Raw genomic sequence first — 20,071 nt, 5'->3', positions numbered from 1 at the left:
CCCCCCCCCCCCCCCCCCCCACACACACACACACCTCCCCTCGCTCTCCCTCGCTCTCCCTCCCTGCAAGGGGCGGTGATTTGGTTAAGCAGATCTGGGGGGCTGATGGCTCTCGCTCTTTCCTCGGTTTCTGTGGCTCGCTCCCGAAGTCCTGCAGCGTTTGGGGGTGGTGGTGGGGGGGAAAGTGGGGGGCGAAGTGTGGGGAATAAATGGTAATGATCAGGCGCGCACACACACACACACACACACACTCAGACACTCGCTCGGTGTGGCTGCAATGCTCAGCTCTGGATTAATGTACTCAACAGTGCCACTACCTGACACAACAGCAGCACTGATGGGGGCAGGGGAGAAAAGGCAGAGGAGGTGAGATTCAGGGCAGTGGTATTTATCCCATTTATCCCACTCCAAGCTCAGTCTCTCCCACGCCATCCCATCCACCCCCCACCCCGCCATATGCTTTTCACCGCGAGCTCGTGACCTACGTGGGAGAATTTTTGGGGTCCAGTGACTGCTGTTCAGACCACAGCGAGAATTCACTCTCTGGGGCTGGGGGAGACAAGCAAGGACTTTCAACACCTAATTTAAGTAGTAAAACCACCACCCCCACACCTTTCAGTACAGAGTAGTAACAGTGCCCAAATTACAGCACAAACTCAGCTCCAGGTCAGTGGAACTGTGCTAAATCCAAGTTGCTGGGCTTTTCATTTCCCACCATTGCTCTGCCAGCAGCCTGGATGACGCTGTCATTTGGGGTTGCCAGTTGGGCAAACCTTTACTCACAAGAGTAAATTGTTGGCTTGACTGAGTAATCATAGAGATGATGTTGAGGAACTCCTAGAAAAGGGAAGGCTTGTGGGATGGAGCTATGGAAGTGTACTTACAGATGAAGGTAACATTGCAGGGGAGTTTCTCTGCATGTCCAATCCCTTGCAGAGATGGTTCCCTGTCCCAGAGTATTGCAGAAGGCCCAAAGTACATCAAGTTTCTTCCCTGTGCTCTGGGAAAAATGGTAACTTCTGGCCATCATCCTGAGTGACCTCAATTCAGGGTTCAACTGGTTCAAGGGTTGACTAACTGGGTTGATCCTCACCTACCATGGAGGTTTTTTCATGTGCTGTTATTCCTTATGTCATAGAATCATAGAATCATATGTCAGAAGGGACCTGCCCTGGGCAGGAACACCTTCCACTAGACCAGGTTGCTCTAAGCCCCATCCAGCCTGGTCTTGAACACTTCCAGGGATGGGACAGCCACAGCTTCTCTGGGCAACCTGTGCCAGGGCCTCACCACTCTCGCAGGGAGGAATTTCTTCCCAGCATCTAATCTAAACTTTCCATCTTTCAGCTTGAAACCTTTCTCCCTTGCCCTGTCACTCAAGGCCCTTGTAAAAGTCCCTCTCCAGCTCTCCTGTAGCCTCTATAGGTGCTGTAAGGGGCTCTAAGGTCTCCCCAGAGCCTTATCCTCTCCATTCTGAACAGCCCCAGCTCTCTCAGCCTTCCTTAGGAGAAGGAATGTGTAGCAATGGATCTACAGCGCAGGTCCCAGACTAACACCAGATGGGTAGGAGAGCTTTGTGGGCCTCATGAGACACTGGCATAGCCCTCACAAACCCTCAGCAGACTCAGTTACATGGATGAGAATGTGCCCTCAGCCTCAGAGTGTTTTCTTATGCTTTTTGGGACAGGATAAAAACTACACCAAGCCATCACTTCCCTTTGGATCTCCCCGCACAACTGACATCTGCCACGATAACCTGCTGATCCCAAACGGGTGAGCTTAGAGGCAACAGGCTGTGCCTGTCCTTCTCTTATGGTCCTTTCCTCACACTTCTCTCCATCAGTAGGAGAAAACAAACCAATAAAATACACAAAAAGCCCTCCAAATTACGGCCAACAGAGCACCCCCACCTCCATCCCAAGCAAACACGCAACTCGAAAACTTTCAAGTAGGAAATGTCCCACTGAAAATGTTGACATTTCTGATTGAAACCAAACAAGAATTGTCATTTCCAATCAGCGCTTTGACATGGAAGGGAGGCTTGTTTGTTTGAATTAAATCACCCAACTGGAGCTACATTTTGTCATTTTGTATCCAAATGAAACAAAAAAGAAACCGTTTCAACATTTCTTGGCAGAGCTGCCAGTGACATTTCCTGTGAAGAATTCTGGTTTTGAAAAGTTTTGGCAGGTGAACTCTGCGTTGAAGAGCTCCACTGACCATCATCTTCCTCCTTGGAATAATCTGACACATGGCTATGAAATAATTGGCTTGATTGAATTAATGTAGAAAACCAAATTATGGAACCAAATACTAAAAAAAACAAACAAACAAAAAAAACTTTTGATTTTCTTTCCTAGAAAAAAGTATTTTGTTTACATTCAATACATCTGGGATACAAAGTGTTTTGTAAGCCTTTGCTCTTATTATCTTGTATTACTTTTCTTCTGGAGGGTATATATACATACACAAATGTATTTAAAACAACCCCACATAAATAATTTCAAACTGAGTTCAATTTAGGAAGCAATAGAAATAATTACTTATTTAATGCTCACTCTGAAAACATGGCAGGGTTTAAATAAATAATAATTAAAAAGCCTCAGTCCTAATAAAGGAAGTTTTTGATTGACCCAAAGTTATTTTTAGGCCTGTCTTATGTATAACTGAAAGAAAAAAACCCACACCTGGTTACTGTAGACATCAAACTCTGTCAGGATAAATTTCATAAGCAGAAAAAGACCCGTCCCTTTGAGTGGTCACCTTGTAGGACATGTGTGCATAAATCATTGTGAATCAGGGTTGACATCAAAGGTTTTCTTACCTATGATTTTGTCTTCTAGATCTAGAAAATTTTTTCCTCTTTTAAAAACATCTCCTCCCTCTGACTCTGCTCTGTGTCAAGGAGTTCATACAATGTAAGTGGATAATCTCAAAAAGGAAATTTCCTCCTCTTTGTTCTTTTCACTTAAAAAATATGATGGCATTCATAACGTTGGTTTGGTTCCTCCAGCGGACCTGAGATGAGTTTCCTATTTGTGCCTAACAGTCTGCACATAACCTTGACTGCATGAGACAGGCAGATGTTTTATAATGAAGGCCAGGAGCCTGTTATTTTTATATAAATAGCATATTGAGTTAAATATGTATATAAGTCTTTCTAGGTTCAAGGTATGAATTAAAGTTATGCAGAATTATTTTGTGATTTGTAAGTCAATGTGAAAGATAAAAACAAAAGGAACTTGCAAGGCCCCCAGGAAAACAATGGTAATTTTATATGATTCAGAAATATAACCAGATCATTAGAAGTTTTTATTTATTATTGTTTAAATTCCTTAAATTAGACTATTTTCTGTATGTGTTTTAGCTTCTCAGTTGTCTAGTAGACTTATTTATATAGTGGCTTTATATAGAAATTATCTATTTATCTATCTGTCATCTAACTATCATTTATCTATTTATATGTACACATAAAAAAATAATATCTCAGACCTACAACACTTACCAATTCTTTGTATCCCACTACAAGGTAAGAAATGAGCCATCATATACCAAGCAAGACAAGTGAGGAAATGTGAAAATATTTCAATCCTCCCTTTTTTTTTCCTCAAGAATTGGAAATCCAACTGTTTGGACAAATTTGACCCAAAATAGAAACAACAGTGATTTTTGAAGTTGCCCTTTTATTTTATAAATCACTCTGACATATGATATTGAGTTTCAACATTGTTGTGTGAAGAATGACAGGCAACAATCAAAATTCAGGGCCAAGGGATTGGAAACCAAATGCAACACTAATTTTGGAAGACATAAACCCTCTGTTTTGGTTGATTATCCATGAGTTTAGGGCATTTATACCCACAGTATCCACAAACCATTTCTCCTGTACATTACTTTGATAACTGAGCACTTCTACCCCCGTCTCAGTGTCTTCTTAATGGTCACAATGATTGTGTCATGCTTGCTGCTGTCCAAAAACAAAAGCAGAGGATTTTGTCTCCAATTTCTCAGCCGGGACAATTAGAAGAAAACCTTGGTACCTTAGCAACATTGTGTTACAGCGTGGGAGATGACCACAGGGGAGGCTCAGGTTTAAGTCCAGGCTTTCTTATCTATCAGATCTTTCTTAGCCTCTTTCCCCCTGTGGAGCCAGTGTCTAAACATTTCTCTGCACACCAAAGTTGTAGCGCTCAGTGACGCAGCACTTGCTGACACACCAGCAGAAGACCAGGACCTGCCCTTTGCTCAGGCTGCTCAGACACACGAGTCCTTTTGAAAACCTTTCAATATTTGCCTCCTGTAGATGTTTCAACACCCATCAGTTTGTCACTGCTCTTACATTTGTGATTATGTTTTGCAGTCTCTCCCGAGCAAACAAGTAACTCTGATCTTGTAAGCGCATGAAATTTTTTTCCCTCATAAATAACTTCAAAGAGACTAATTACCAATAAACATCAAAACCTACCCTGGATTCTCATGTGCATCATTTCTTTATGATGGTGTGGATTTCCATCACAGTTTTCATACAAGTTTGCATCTATATGTACACATAGCCTTGAACGTACATACTTACGTACATCTGTGACTTTGTAAACCAGCATAGTAACGTGAATAAGAAGCACAAAACATTAGCAGAAATGTAACATCAGTCAGTGAAGCTCAGGAAAGGCAGGAGGTAATTGAAAGCTACATAATTTAGGATAGGGAGTGAATGGAAACGGTGGATCTATTTGGGAATTCTGAGTATAAAGAATTGTTTAATCTCGCCGGGGAAAGTCATAAAAGGAATTGATAACTAGAAGCTGAATTCAGAGAAAATACCACATTGCAATGAAGACGTACAAGGTTCATAGCAATTAATCATTCCAGAAATATAATAGGACGATTGGTAAAAATCACCATCTCATGACATTTTCAGCTTGGAGACTGGATGGCTTCCTAGAAGATGTGTTTTAGCCAGGCAAAAGTAATTGGGTTCAGGACAAGAGCAGACATGAAATGAGTTAAGAACTGACTAACTGACAGATCTCTGAAAGCAATTGTCAATGCAGAATTATGGTCAAAGAAGAGTGTTACTAGGGTTTCCTCTTATGCTATTGATCAGTGATCTGGAAGTAAATATAAAACTACTCCTGATGACATTTTTAGATGACATTATGGTCAGTGAAACAGCAAAGAATGTGAGTCCAGGGCAACCTCATGTAACAAATACTGCTTGGCCTGGGCAAACAAAATGCATTTTAATGGATTAAGATGCTTCTTGCAAACACAGAACAAAAACCTGGACAAGCCTAGCATTTTCAGCTTTGAGTTGGACCCTCAAATCAGAAAGGGTTGATGTGAGTCTTGGGTCTGCAACCAGGAGACTTGTAGTGTATGGTACTAGTAAGTTGAACTAGAGAGGGTCTGACAGCCACATTTTAAAACATGGTGACAACATTAGAGAGGATACAGAAAAGAGAAAAAAAAAATTTAGGTCTGGAGAAAATGATTTGCAGGCCAAGGGTTGGTTAAAGAATTATATTTAGCTATCAGAAATGGATTTGATTTCTGCTGGAAAAATGTTTGTAGGTTGAGAAAATTAAATGGTAGCAAGAGACCAGACTTAGGTACTAATTTCTCAAATAAACAGGATTGGGACAGTCCTCCCTTCAACATTTCCTGCATAACAGTACAAGTGATTCCTACCCACTGTAAATCCAACTAATTTCTAACTCTGTCCATACACTGCAATTGAAAGACCTCACTTGGAGACTCAGGGTCCACTTTTGGGCTAAGTGTTATATTGCCCAGGTTCGGTATAACCTGGAATCTGAATTTGGCCTGGGATTCCTTTCTGGAAACAAAGTTTAACTGAATGAAGTAGAACTATCCTTTAGCCTAAGCCAAACTGAAGCCCTGATGACTCTGATAGGCTGGAGGCAGATTAGATGCATGGTCCTCTCCATATTGGCAACCTTGGAAGTCAATTTGCAGAAGAATCATGCAAATGTCTCTCGAACTTTGACTGGCAGCTACGTGCACACAGTGCATTCCTCATGAGAGGTGTCATGCAGCACCAAGCAAAATCTTGCTACTCCCAGGTGAAAGCAGCCATCCAGTGACTGAAGAAACACTGCCATAAGGTGAGGACAAATCATGACTTTTCCTAAGAAACTATTTAACCACTGAAATTGGAGGTTTTTGCTTTGGCTGGGTTTGGCTCAGAAAATTTCTCCAGCCCAAGATGGACTTCTTGGTATAGAAAGGGACATAGCCTTGCCTTAGATCCCACTAGTAATGTGTGATATCATTTCCAACCTGTTTAAATCAGACCAGATATCCAAACCTTGTCTTCCAGTTCAGTGCTCCAACTATGACACAGCTGGCAGTTCTTGGATGGCTGTGCCATTGTGTTTTACTAGGCTGCTCTGTTAGGCATGGATAACATTAATTGGCTCAGAAATACTTGATTCATCTTGTCTAAGTGTGCTCTTAGTCCCATGGAGAGGGCAACAATTTTTATTTCTCATGAAATAACACAGAAGGGCCTTGATTCTATTAAAATATGTTGTGTACCACTGTCCTCCCCTCAGCAAACCCCAACAAAACCCACACCAACAATTTTCAAAGAATAAAAAAATGTCTTCTTCCTTTGCTTTGTGCGATTTTTTTGGGCCAGTCACAGAGCAGGAGACACAGATCGTGAGATAACATCAGCAGTCAGAGGTTTGCATTTCACAGGTGAGCTGAGGTTGGCCTCGAAAATTATTTGGAGGAGAAAAATGAGCATGTTCACATGCTATTAGTAATGTGTAAAATCCCTCAGATGGCAATGGATAATATCCATATGGATATCCATCCGTGGATAACATACACATGGAGAATATCCAGTTCTCAGTGTCTACACACCTTCTTTATCTAAAATGTAAATCATCTTTGCTGTTCCTTTCCTCCCAGGGCTTTGCAAAACTTGATGCATGGATGCTTTATGTGCTTAAATTATTTATGATTGTTGTGGGACACCTGAAACTTTCGAAGATGGAAACATGAGGAACAAGGTGTATCGCATTTCATCGTGGGGCTCTGCCTGAATAACAGTCTGCAAACATACTTTGGGGAGTTTGGCATCGTGTGCCTGAGCGAGCCTCTGCCAGCCCGCGTGCAGTGAGAACAAGATCCCACAAGGCCAGAGTGCAATATTTGGCAAGAATCACTGCTGGTATTAAGACTCTGTCATCTGTGTTGGATCTCATCTAAGGCACAGCACCGTTCTCAGGCAGGCAGCTGATGGCAGCAGGTTGGTCAGCGTGCTGGTGGGACGCTTGACCCTCTACCATGGGAAGCAGTAGCACATCCAGCAAAAATGGAGATTATATTTATCAGTTCCAGCTCTACAACAGAGACTCAGTGTAATCAATTCTACCTTTTCTCCCTTTTCCCTGTCCATTATCATTCCCTGGTACCCCCATGGTGACAGCCATCCTTGACATCGGGTGATGCAGAGATTGCCTGATTCGCAGGGAGCAGCATCTGGTGTCAGCCCGAGAATCCCTGCTCACCATCCCAAGGGAATACCAGGCACGAAACACCAGGTCAGCAAAAAAAAGGGCTGATTGATTCCCTGTGCTCCAGGGAAAGTGCAGCACAACTTTTTAATTCACACCTCGGTCGTTTATCAATGTTTTCTTATCTCAGTTCCTTTATCAGCGAGTTAAATTTGGGAAAAAACAAAACAAAACAAAACAAAGCAAACCCAAAACTACGTGTATGCGTGGGGCTGTTGCGGGTGGGAGTTGCCTCATGGCTGTAGTACCGCCTTGCCTCTTCGTTTCCTTGCCCTTTTCCCTACCAGGCTCTGTAATTGCGAAGTTTTGGGTGGTTTTGGTTGAATAGCCATGAAGCATTGCCCTCTGCCGGCAGGTCGCACACCTGGCTGCGAGCGGCTTCGGCAACGCCTGGGCTTGGAGAGGGATTAAAACCACAAACATTTTATACAAAGTTATTTAAATTTTGGGGGGAAAAAAGAAAGAGAGAGAACTCAGGAAAAAAAAAAAATCATCTGCACCAAAAGCCTCACTTGCATCCTTAGAATTTAAAAGACAAATACATTTTTATTGCCGGGGTTTGTTTTTTCTTTTTCTTTTTCTTTTTTTTTCCTTGATTTTATTTTGGTCGCGTTTTAAAATATCAACTGACGAAGCATTTCTTCCTCCAGCTGCACAATATTGTGCTCATGCAGCAGCATGTGCAATTCAGAGAGGCTTGTGCAGCCCCGTTGTTCATTAGGACTGAAATGCAGACTTAACAGCATGAGTGACAAAAAGTCACTGTCATTAAAAAATTGTCTGAGAATGCAGCTAACTTAGGTCTTAATTTGGCCCTTGATTACAGCAGATCTGAGCAGCTCATAGTCTCCTAGAAAAACATTTATCCTCACAATCTGCAGAATTTGAGGAGACACCAGTGATCCTATTTTACAGACAAGGAGGTGAGGCATAAAAAAAAAAAAAAAAAGGAAAGGTATTTACCTTGGGTGTCAATGGGAGTCTTGGGCAGGAGGGCTTAAATTCACATTTCTCACACCCCAGGCTCTTCCTGCCCAGTCCATAGATGAGCTGTCCATGCTCTGAAGTTTACACCAGCTCTGTCCAGTTTAAGCTGTGAAGAGTTTAGGAAACAGGATGCATTTTTAACTTTTTTCAATTTGACAAAACTCTGCATCTTAAATAAATTATATAATATAGAGCAGGAAACTTCTACTGAGAGCAAGCTAAAAATATAAGATTTTTCTTTTTTTTTTTCTCTCCATCACAGCTCCTGTTCCCAAATTACACTTGCCTTGCTCAGAGTCTTAGAAAGCTGACACAGAACAAATTGTCCTATGTAAATTGCAAGCTTCCCTTCTGATTGACAGCAATCCACAAAGATGGATTAATTCCAGAGGAAGTCAAGCAAAGACTGTGTCATAACTATTTACCCTATTTTAAAGATGTTCCAAATTGCCGTGGAGTTGCCAGCACGTCCTTCATATAATGCCTCGTGTAAATCTGAAGTACAAGAGCCAGACAGAGTACAGGTAAGTGGGAGGTAATGAGCTACATGTTGCATATGTGCAGTCTTGCTCCCTTGTCTACTTCAGATTTGCTGGGGAGGGACAACCCCTCACTCCCTCCTGGAGACTTTGATCTTGAAGACATGCAATGGGCAGCCAAGCATATGACCAGTTACATTCTTTCTGCTTGTTTTGGCTGTTCTTGTCCTTAAACCAAAACAAGTCATTAAGGGAGCAAGGACAATTATTCATTGAAATTTTTTGCAAGGGGAAGGGAGAATAGGGGCTGCTGTGAGGTTGGTATTGTCACACAGCTGATGTGACTGTGCCATTCCTCACTGCAGAGCCATGACTGAGTTTATCGAGGTCTCCTTTTGCAAGTGATAATAAACCTAATAGCTGCCCACAGCTAATATTTTTTCTTGCACCACATATGTTCACTTTTGGTCCTCAGATTATTTTTTTTTCTCCAGTCTCCATCTGTTCTTTTGCCTTTGAGGTACTTTAGTTACCATGGAAATGACAACATCATCTGGATGGGTGGAGCTTTGTGCAGTGTAAAGTTGGTTTCCTACATGAAGTGGTTTGAAAGGTATGGGGATGGCTGATTAAATTACAGCATTTTATGTGATGGCTTTTCATGCTTTTGGTGTGCAGCAGGCAGATTCCTGTATGTGCCTGTGAATGCATGAGGGAAGATAGGCCTGTTCCAGGAGAGGGCATGTGCTCATTTTTGATCTGCCAGATGAAATCTTTCACTTGAGTCTTTCATGCCTGATTCCTTACAACCTCTAGTTGCAGGTTGGATTTGATTTGTCGGGATCCTATTGTAAGACACCTTCTGAGTCCTGTGATCGTCAGATGGGTCAGGCAAGGTGCAGAGCTCATTCCCTGGAGATGGTCACCTTTTGTCAGCGCTGCCATGAAGAAGAATAGGAAGAGTTAATGTAGTGGGTGGTTGTCACATGGGCTTTGTTGTCTGGTGATGTGTGTGGCATTGACTCCTTGGTCACTGTGAGGGGTCTTGTGCCTTCAACAAGTCCACGTGGCAAATGATTGCTATGATCCAGAGATCACTTAAAACAATCGTACACAGACATCACAAGATTCATCTCAACAAATCTGGCAAATCCAGGGCAGAGCCCTTTTTTATATCAAATCAGACCTTATTTTACTAGTGACTCCTTGGGCTTCAGCACAGTTCCAAAAGCTATAATCCTCTACTAACCCCTGTAGCACCTGGCACTACTGATTATACAACCTTGTGGACATGAAGGTATTTTAAATGAATATCAATTTTTGGCAAAGGATAGTAAGAGAAGGGCTAGATATGTCAGAAAGAAAACTTGGCCCATGAAATGTAATATTAAGGCCTGTGCAGTCTCCAAAATGCTTTTACCTAGTTCATATATTCCGTGTATGTCTCTTAAAGACTCTGAAGTGCTCTCTGCTTGTCTAATCAGGTATGTGGATGGGGCCAGGGAATGTGTCACAGAAAAGGTTTTAATGCAATTCCCACAGAGACCAAAGGCACAGGAAAGGGCTAATTCATTAGAGTATGTGCAAACATGGGTTCCTGATGGAGTCTCTCAAACAGGCAGGTCTGGCTGGCTGGGACAGCATTCAGTTCTTAGAACTTTTAGTGGGGAGAAGATGAGGAACCCACAGAACAGTTTGGTGTCCCATGCAAGATCCATGACTTTGGTCAGTGCTCTGCGTCTGGTGAAGAGGGGACTGTAAGGTCAAATCCTTGGATCTTCTATCCTAAGCTTACTTTGTCACATGGCTAGAGTGATAGTATTAATTTATTTCTATTATAGTTATTTTTAGGTGCTATAACTCCAGCTGCAGCCATTTCTTACCACAACAATCCTTTCAAGAAACATCCCACCCAGCAACACTGAAAATCTTTCTTGTGGAAAAACAAACAAACAAAAAAAATCAACCAAGAAAAAAAAAATCTAACCAAGTCAGCAATCAGCATTAGAAATCTTTCTCAAGGGCACATCCCAGCCATAAATAAACTCATGATTCTCAGAAAGCTCAGAAATGGGTGGTGCTGCTGGGGGTTTTTGCGGCGTTTCAAGACAACCCATATTTTGGTCTACCATGGACGGGAAGCTCCAGGGCCAAGAAGCCTTCAGCAGTCTCCTTTGGGTTTTTTTTTAATGTGCCTTGGGTGTGGAAAGCTGGGGCATTCACATGTCAGGCACCATCCTGGCTAAAACAGAAGCAATGGCAGCCCTGAACTCTGGAGCGAAGAGCGTGACCTGTTCTGATCGGTGCCAAGAGCTTCCAGCCGGGCGCGACAGACTTGCTCTTGGCGTGGAGGGAACACTGGAGGAGTGTTCATCAGACAGACTCATCAGGAGAAAGTGAGGGCCCAGGGGAAAAAAAAGAGGCTTGCCTCAGCCTTCTCTGAGGTGGGGATGTCTGTAGTGACCCTTCTGCAAAGGCTGCTGGCAGACAGGGGCACTTCCAGCATTGCGGTGTCGCGCTCTTGGCACAGCAAACTGCTTAATGAGCCAGCAACTTCTCCCAGAATCAGTTCGTCTCTGGAGCAGTTTCCGTCTGAGCCCAGTGCGAGGTAAGTTGGAGTCATAGGAAAACAGGGGGAGAGAGGCTCAGAGGGAAAAAAAGATGTTACCAGCACCGGCTCCACCACCCGCTGGCTCGGCCCGTGCAGAAAACACCAGAACTGAGAGGACAGTTTGGAAAACCCTGGGACAGACACAAGCAGGAGGGGAAAAAAAACCAAACCAACCAAACAAAAAAAGTCCTTTCTTGCTATAATATGGCAAGCAAAGAGCAGGTGGAGATTCAGCAGTGGATGACCTGAAGGCATCTCCGCGGTGAATTTAAATCCTTTTTTTGCTGCTTGACTGCTCAGCTTGCTTTCTGCTCAGACTGAAAACTGAATTTTCTGGGGTTGCCTCAGAGGTCCTCAATCATTTTTTTCCAAGGGGTCAGTTTGCCTGAAATCTCTTTTAGCAGGTCACAGAATTTGCTGTCAGGTGCTTTTGTCAGGGTAGTTGGCCACCAGATGTGGCCTTCACCAGTGACAAGGAAATGGGATCTTACAAGGAAAAGGAGGAGGTATTCCTCAGCTAGGAGCTCAGCAATCTCCAGGACAATGTACAAGAGATCCAGATTCAAAGAGAGCTCACATATGAGGAGACAAGGGCTAGTCCTAGATGTAGAAATGTGTTTTCCTTTCATTAAATGTAGGGTTGTAACAACCTAAATTCCAGTTTTCTGCTTCCCTTCAGTGGATTGATACCGGAAATTCAGCAGCCTAAATGAAACTAATCTAAATGAAGAGCCCAAAACTGAGATTCTTTGTGATCTGCTGAGCGGTGGAAGCCACAGTGGGGTAAGCAGACCTCTTATTTCATAATAGGTTTTTCCTTCACACCTTATAAGAGGGATTTTACAGCTCACATGCAGCAAGAAAAAATGTAGGACTTCTTTTTATTATCTCTCCCTTTTCTTTTTTTTTTTCCTAGCTGAGACCTCTATAAGGATATACACCACAAAAAGTTAAAAAATTGGGAATTTGTTTCTAAGCTATCTGGTTTTTGTAAGCTGTTTGTGTTCTACATTTGGATTACAGCTTGGTGAGCAATCAACTTCTTGATTTCCTAGCCAGACCTCTCAAAATAACATGGATGTTTTTCTTTGAGGTTATTCAGGTATTATTAATTCTTTTTATTGCTGTTTTTCCCAGTGAAATGGTAGACTGGGAGTGATGGGGGCAAGGAGTAGGTTGAATTCATTGTATTTCTTTTTGTTATAATTTCTTAATTTTAGATAAATATGGGAATTAGAGAATGTGAAAATAAGAGACTTTGACTTGAAGACATAAACCTTTTCTGACCAAGTGAATCAAAGCAATTAAATGAATGAAATATGAATTCAAACATAGTTTTGAAAGATATTAATCTGGGGGCTTGGGTGAGTTAAGGGGTTTATAAGAGGGAAATACATACCACTTTGCAAAATGTCACCAGGATGTTACAGGGATGAAGACATTAAGCTGGTGTTGGGGGAAGATTTGGTTCATGGGTTTCATGTGTTCAGGGTTCCTTCACCCCGTCCGGAAGTGGGGAGAAGTGGTTTGCATCGGCTGCACTCTCTGCATTGTTCCCTCATTCGTCACCAAATGCCAGGAGCTGCAGTAATCCATCCTGGAAGTGACAAACACATGACACCGTGCGGCCTGATCCTGTGGGAGGAAGGGTGGAATTTCCTATCGGTGCAGATGCCTCAAGAAAAAGTACTTTTTTAAAGCCTGGAGTCTCTTCCTGGCTGTCCCAAGTTAGTGACAAATTGACTACAATTTCAAGGATTTGTACCATTTCATCAGTCTTCTCCAGAAATTTCTGTTGTTTTTGTTGTGAGTATTTCTCTAATGATTCCATAGGGGCCATTGTGGATTTTGACTGTGATAGGAATCATTCCCACATAATAAAAGACTAGAGATTTTTTTTATCCTTAATTTACTGATTAGGTATTTGCTGCATCTGTTACTTGTACCCTTGCTTCTCACAATCCTGTATCTGTCAGAATATACTCTGACCTTTAGCCAGGGAAAAAATAATCTTATAAAAGGATTTACAATAAAAATATGTATTTGTTTGATGAAAGCTGCTGGAATGACAGTTATCCTCTTAAGGGCAAGATTAAGGTTACAAAGGCAGATGGAACATTATTATTCCCTGATCTGGTGAGTATTGGACAGTCCAGCCTGCAGGTTATATCACATCCTAAATGATTTACCCATAAGTGTGAATGGAATTCTTTAAGGTCGGGTTGGATGGGGCTTGGAGCAACCTGGTCTAGTGGAAAGTGTCCCTGCCCATGGGGAGGGTTGGACTAAATGAGCTTTAAGGTCCCTTGCAACCCAAATCATTCTGTGATTCTATGATGAATCAAATACAAAAAACTGTTTGCTGGAGTTCTTCAGCAGATGTTCATAGTCCAGAGAAACGAGGGTGATTTCCATGCCATGTGCCAATCTCTCCCCTCCTTCCTCACGCTCCTTTACCACATTGAAGGCCAAGGCATTTGGAGCAGAAAGCCATACCCATCACCTCTGCCATCCTGCTCATGAGCACAGCTGTGGAAACTGAAGTAGCTGTAGATTTGTTGCTGTGCATCCACACATAAAGACACGCAATTACCCCAGTCCATGGGTGTTTAATGATGTGTTGTTGCTAAATTCACATCTGGGGAAAACCCTGCTGAAATTGGTTTTGCCCCTGCTGTGTTTGTGAGTTTAAAAGAGTCCTGGTTTGCCTGTTGTGTTGTTGCTGTGCAATCTATGATGCTGCTAAGCCTGTATCCTCTCCTGGGCTTTGGCTGATGTGCTTTGGGCACCGTCTTTCAAAGCATGGACAGTGTCAAGGCTCTCTTGATGGGGATGGGAAGTGTCTACTGCATAAAAGAGAGAAGTGTTTTACCCAGGCCATTATGCATCTCCCCCAGCAGCTCATCCCCTTTCAGGAGTGGCAGTGTGCTGGTCACAGCAGTCTGTACCCCAGGCTTAGGCAGGGATGCAGCTTCATGAGAAGCAGAAAAGGACAGTGCCAGCTGCAAAGATTTGCAAAGGTTGCCCTTTACATCACCCTGGGGACTGGTTCCCCATGAGCCCTTAATCCTTTGGTTGGAATTCTGGATACTCTTTCTGGCTCATCTTTTCTCCAAGTGCCTTGCATCCAGTATCTAGCAGTACTTTATTAGTGCTTCCTCCTCTTTTAAACTTACTCTTGCTCTCACAGGACCTCTTGTGATGTATAAAACCAGAAAAAAAGCACTTGACCTAGTCCAACATTCTCACTCTGGAGCCCTGATTGTTTTTCTTGAGTGAAGTACATTGTTTCCTACACCTATCAGTAGCTTTACACTCAACAGAGTTGGCAAGAACAAACATTTCCTGTCCAGGAAGAAATTTTTTTTTTAAAAGTTTTTTAAATTTGTGTTGTTTTGTTGCTTTGTGTTTTTGTTTGTTTGTTTGTTTGTTTTGTCTTCAAATTTGTTCTGATTCAAAATTGACCTTTTCAGAATTTCCCATGGAAAATTCTGGTTAAAAGAATCCCATCCCCCACACATTAAAAAGCCCCAAACAACAAAAGGATTTGCATAGACAAGAGTTCAGACTGCACTTTTACTGTTGTAAAAGTAATATGACAAAAACTGATCTCAATTCAGTTACTCACATATGGATTTCTAATACTCCTTGATATGTCAAGGAGCGTCTGAGGTATCTCCAGGGTGCTGAAGGATATGCCAGGACTTCTGCCCTTCTGCAACAGCCCATAAAAACCTTGTGGAATAGTTCAGGACATCCCTGTAACAACACTAACACTGACAGCTCGTGTGTCATGCCAGAAAAATTCAATTTTTACCATGTTGCCCAAAACCTTGCAAAGCCTGGGCCAGACAGATATCCTCAATGTTGGATATACACATCCTAGTATATGTTCCAGTAAGGAGGAAAAAAAAAGAGGCACACAAACAAAAAGAACAGAGCAGATAAAAATAAACTGCGACACAGATGCTGGGCTCACTTTTATTTAGAGTAGAGCTCATCACTAGCACTGCCTTGATAGAACTCCACTTTCCCCTTTTGACCTTCTTTTTTAGACCAAGTTGTGACCTACACTCAGCTCACTTTACACCTTGGCCTAATTACATCCAGGGGAGCAGGGAGTAGAATATGATAACTGTCCACATCTTTATCATAGGTGGAAACAGGCGGAGTGATCATTTAGGGTGGATGAAGTAGGTAAGGTTGGGAGTAATGAGACGGAAAGTTTAGATTGAATATTGAGATAAAATTACCCACAATACATTATTTTAGGCAAGGGGGTGTATTAAGTCTCAATTAGTGGCAGTATCATCTAATAGCACCACATCTACTGACAGCGTTATGGTCCCATGGCCTATTAAATCATCTTTGAAAGAAACCCATGGAAGGCTGAGCTGGACAGACCACCAGTAACTGTAATATAAAGACTACTCCTATGATGGAGCCAGGGTGGAATAAATAGGCAATTTCCATGTCACTCATAAGAAGGTATTGTACCAGGTCATGATATCCAGCAAGCCCTGTGCCTGTGCAAAGATCTTTGGTGGCACTTTAAAAGCTTTCTGAAGTGACTTAGGAGTTGTTATCCTCTTTTGAAAATCACTGTGGTAATTTAGGTATACAAAGCCTGTTGTATCACCTAGTGAGAACAAAGTTTGTAAAGCTCCCTTGTTTAAAAAAGTACTTGGTTTTGAAATGTCCACTTGGACACAATCCATATTTGTGTGGAGTACTGTAGCCTGTTTTCTGCAGCAAAGCACTATCAGAAAACTTGGTAGAAGATAAATTAGGCCCATGTGCCTTTTTTTCTTTTTTTTTTTTTTTTGGCACACAGAAGCAGCTCACCTGCAATTAGCAGTGCAAGCAAACCCTAAACCATGATGAAACTAGGATGAAGTCTCCCAAAGTGGCATTTTGTGGGATGTTTCTTTCTGAAAGTGTGTTCTGGTGACACACGTACCACATGAATCAATGTATGTCAACACCAAATGTGACACATCTTTGATGCAGACACAAGTGAGTGGCGGACGAGCATCCAGCTCTGAATCTTCATGTCATTGCCACGAGCCTGAATGCCATAGAAATCCAGAGCATCAAGGGTATTATTGCAATTTGCATAAGTAGAAAACACAGTGATTAAAAGTTATCAAAGAAAGCTATTGCTCAGTTGTCAGCTCCACGAGCACATTCCAGTGATGTCTTTCCAGCTCCTTCATAATAATCTCCATAAGTTCTTGCTAAGAGCTGCATTGAAGTAACCTGTCATTTAGTCTGTCTTTCACCAATTCAGCTCAAAGAGATGCGCCAGCTGTGATCACTTGGAGTCAGAGCTGCTGTGTCGCAAAGCATTGCTACAGCTGCAGGCAAAACACACAATTCAGGGATCTGCCAAACCCAAAAGTCATGGAAAAAGCAGAGCTGTAGCACCCACAGCACCCTACGATCACGGCAGGAGAAGTACTGCCCTGGGAGAGGAGAGCTCAGACTCCAGCATGCTTTGCATGTGATGAACAGGGACACTGTGTAGGAAAACATTCTTTTGTCTGTGTGGGGTCTTGTCTTCTCTTCTCTTTCCATGGTTTCTGCTGGCCTCTGGTGTGGAAGCAGGGTGAGAAAAATGGGGTAAGCATCGCAGGTCACACCTTGTGGATCTGAAAGACCTGCTGTTTTGTGGATGATGGGTAAGTGTTCATCTGATTCGGTTTTCACAATATGCACTGCTGAGTGCCACAAAACCAGGGAGGTGTTATAAAGCTCCCTCAGGCACGATGATGTCGGTCCCAGCCTACGTTTGCTTTGGAAGGATTGAAAATGACATTATCAGTCAAACATGACCTTTCAAGGTAGAAATGAGATTGAAGCATTGTTTTCCTATGGCCTTATTTTCTACCCTAGAAAGCATCTCCTCATAAACATGGTCTCAAGTGACTGAACTTCTGTCTCCCACACTCCAAGTATCTCTCCCCTCTCTCCTGTCTCCTCTCTTGTCTGTAAGTGCAAGTGTTCATTGTGAACAAGTTTAGCACAACTGTAAGTCAGTGTAATTTTACTAAAATGTCTAGAACTGCCACCAATTATACATCTCTTTTTCTGCCAAGCAAAGTTCATTTGCTAGGCTAAAAGTGGGACCGGTTTTCCTGCTAAAACTCAGGAGAAGGGATAGCCAGAATGGTTCTGTGGGCTGGAGCCCTGCCATTGTACTTCTCTCAAACATCTCTCCACATTCTCTCTTTCATTACCCTTTACCTAATGACAGATATATCCGGGTGTAAAACACAAACACCCTTGTGACAAGGTTTTCTCAAACACTCTGGGCTTCTTGGAAACCTCAACCTATCACCATCTTGTGGGATAATTACATTTTCTTCCACAGAGCCAATTAGAGACTGATAACATTATCACAATTATCTGATCAAACTTTTCCTCACTGTCCTTTAGAATTACTTCCAGTCCTCTTCAGACACCAAAAAGGCTGCGAAAACAGCAGTAGCTTCCTTGGTGCTGTCATTGCCAAAAGACTGGGTGCCAAATGGTTCAGGTTTTCCTCATCTGTGTTAACATGGAACCAGACAGATATGAGAAAAGGCATGGGGCATAAGCAGGCCAGATGAAAAAAAGACTAATGGATTTTCCTCCAGTGAAGTAGTTCCTGACTGGTGGTCGAGGTTTTGTTTCAAACTACCTTGGCACACCTCACCCTCAGGGCAGCTTGATCATACTAAGGATCTGTCTCAGCATAGTTATTCTCCTGAACTTGATTTAGTTTGTTATATTGCTAATCTCTCAACTCATTGCATCCAGAAGCATTTGAGATTTAATTTACTAAGTAATTTGTGAGAGAGGACAACAACAAAGGAAGGGGGAAAAAATAAAATAAAAAGGAAATTCCAAGCTATTAAAGGCGGCTTTTGGGGACAAGAGGTGTGTGAGACCTCTCCGTGGGAGTTAATCTGAGTGATTTTCTCCATATAGTTGTGATGGGACATAAGCTTCTTGAAGTTTGGAAAAGCGTGTGGTCAGACTTGCATCCAGATCTCAGAGCCTGAGGGACTAATCTGGGCTCTCTGGTGGCAATACCTGATCACCTTGGCTTTTATATTTAAACAGATGCAGATAACTGTATTATTTCCAGATGAAACATGGGGGCATAGAGAGCTAGGTAGTCTCTATTGGATTTATCCATATTTGATAGCAAATCTGTGACAGACACAGAAAATAAGCCTGTAGCCTACCTGGCCCACAGAGGCCTTCTTCTCATCTGTAATTGATCTTTCTGTGCTCAGTCCAGGATTCTGAAGGTTCAAGCAGTGCATGCAAAGAGCTGCCTCACTTTATGAATGAAACAGCATTGCCCTGAGTTCTTCCAGGTCAGGGTTAACACTGTGTGGTTTGTTTAACCCATCTGTTCAGTGCCTCTATTTCTGGGTTGGAGCCTCAAGACTGAACAAGCTCCACAACTCTTGCACAGAGACATCATGTGGAACTGCCCACCAGCCCAGCACGAGACCCTGAGCAGCTCCCCAGTGACCCTGGCCCTGAGCTGGGTTTGCAGCCCAAGCCCAAACAAACCTGGCTCTGATCTCCTTCCCAACTGCTTCCCACGCCTCCTGTGTTTACTCTGGCAGTAGGTACCTTCAGTGCCCAACTCTCATAAAACCTAAAGGTGGTCCCAAACCACATAACTTGGTTTTGGATCAAGATTTGTGTTTCCAAGCGTGTCTGAGCCCAGGATTTCTATTATTTGGCCTTCCATAGGCATGAAGTCACTGTAGAAACGTGCATTTGGAGAACAGGCAATTTCCAATCATTCAAGAGAAGTTTTGGATGCATGGCTACATCCATTTCTGCATCTAGCACCAGCACTGGTATTCTAGTATTCCACTAATACCTGTAAATGAAATAGGGTTACTAGAGGAATGAGACCACTTTATGCTCTGAGTTAAGCTATCTTAAGAAAAAGTGAAAAATGGAGACAAGACTCTCGAGGGAGAAAAAATGCTTCTATATTGCAGGCAGGTTTGCTGGCATTTTCAAGGTTATAAGACAATCTGTTGCAAAACAGATAAGAGGAAACTATAAATCCAATGTTTCATTAAGAGGATGAAACATGTTAATAGAACAGAGGATACTGTCTATTGCAAGTGCTATGAAACAATTTATTCCTGGGTACATGTTCATGTGAAATTGGGCTAACTTTCCCCTTTGTCAAATGTAATACATAAGATTCTGGTGACATCTGTTTTGTTTCACTTGCTAGAGTTGTGGGACTCTAGAATCAATAAGGTCTTTCCGATTCAAAGAATAAAAGCTCCCAGGAAAGCAAACCAGGAGCCCCTGTTTTTACAATAGATTGCTTGGCTTGCTGCAATATGTTCAGACAAACAATTTTTTTCCCCCGAGTTTAAGAGCACTGTGTGAATACCAAGTACAGGAGTTGTGATTAGTAC

At 42.4% G+C, this 20,071-nt stretch overlaps 1 protein-coding gene across 2 annotated transcripts in view; it reads right to left on the bottom strand.

The window, feature by feature from the left end:
* SETBP1 (SET binding protein 1) overlaps positions 1-1,061 on the bottom strand; it is a 268,798-nt gene extending 267,737 nt beyond the window's left edge. For both annotated transcript variants that reach the window (XM_027671623.1, XM_027671625.1), the window contains exon 1: positions 885-1,061. The gene's annotated coding sequence lies outside the window, so the exon portion shown is untranslated. The remainder of the gene's footprint in view (positions 1-884) is intronic.
* Positions 1,062-20,071: the final 19,010 nt, after the last annotated feature.

Source organism: Neopelma chrysocephalum, unplaced genomic scaffold, assembly GCF_003984885.1.
Source record: "Neopelma chrysocephalum unplaced genomic scaffold, ASM398488v2 Primary Assembly neopelma1_97116, whole genome shotgun sequence".
Classification (NCBI taxonomy): Eukaryota; Metazoa; Chordata; class Aves; order Passeriformes; family Pipridae; genus Neopelma; species Neopelma chrysocephalum.
Note: the sequence above shows the minus strand (reverse complement) of the source record. Positions and strands in the feature narration are given on the sequence as shown.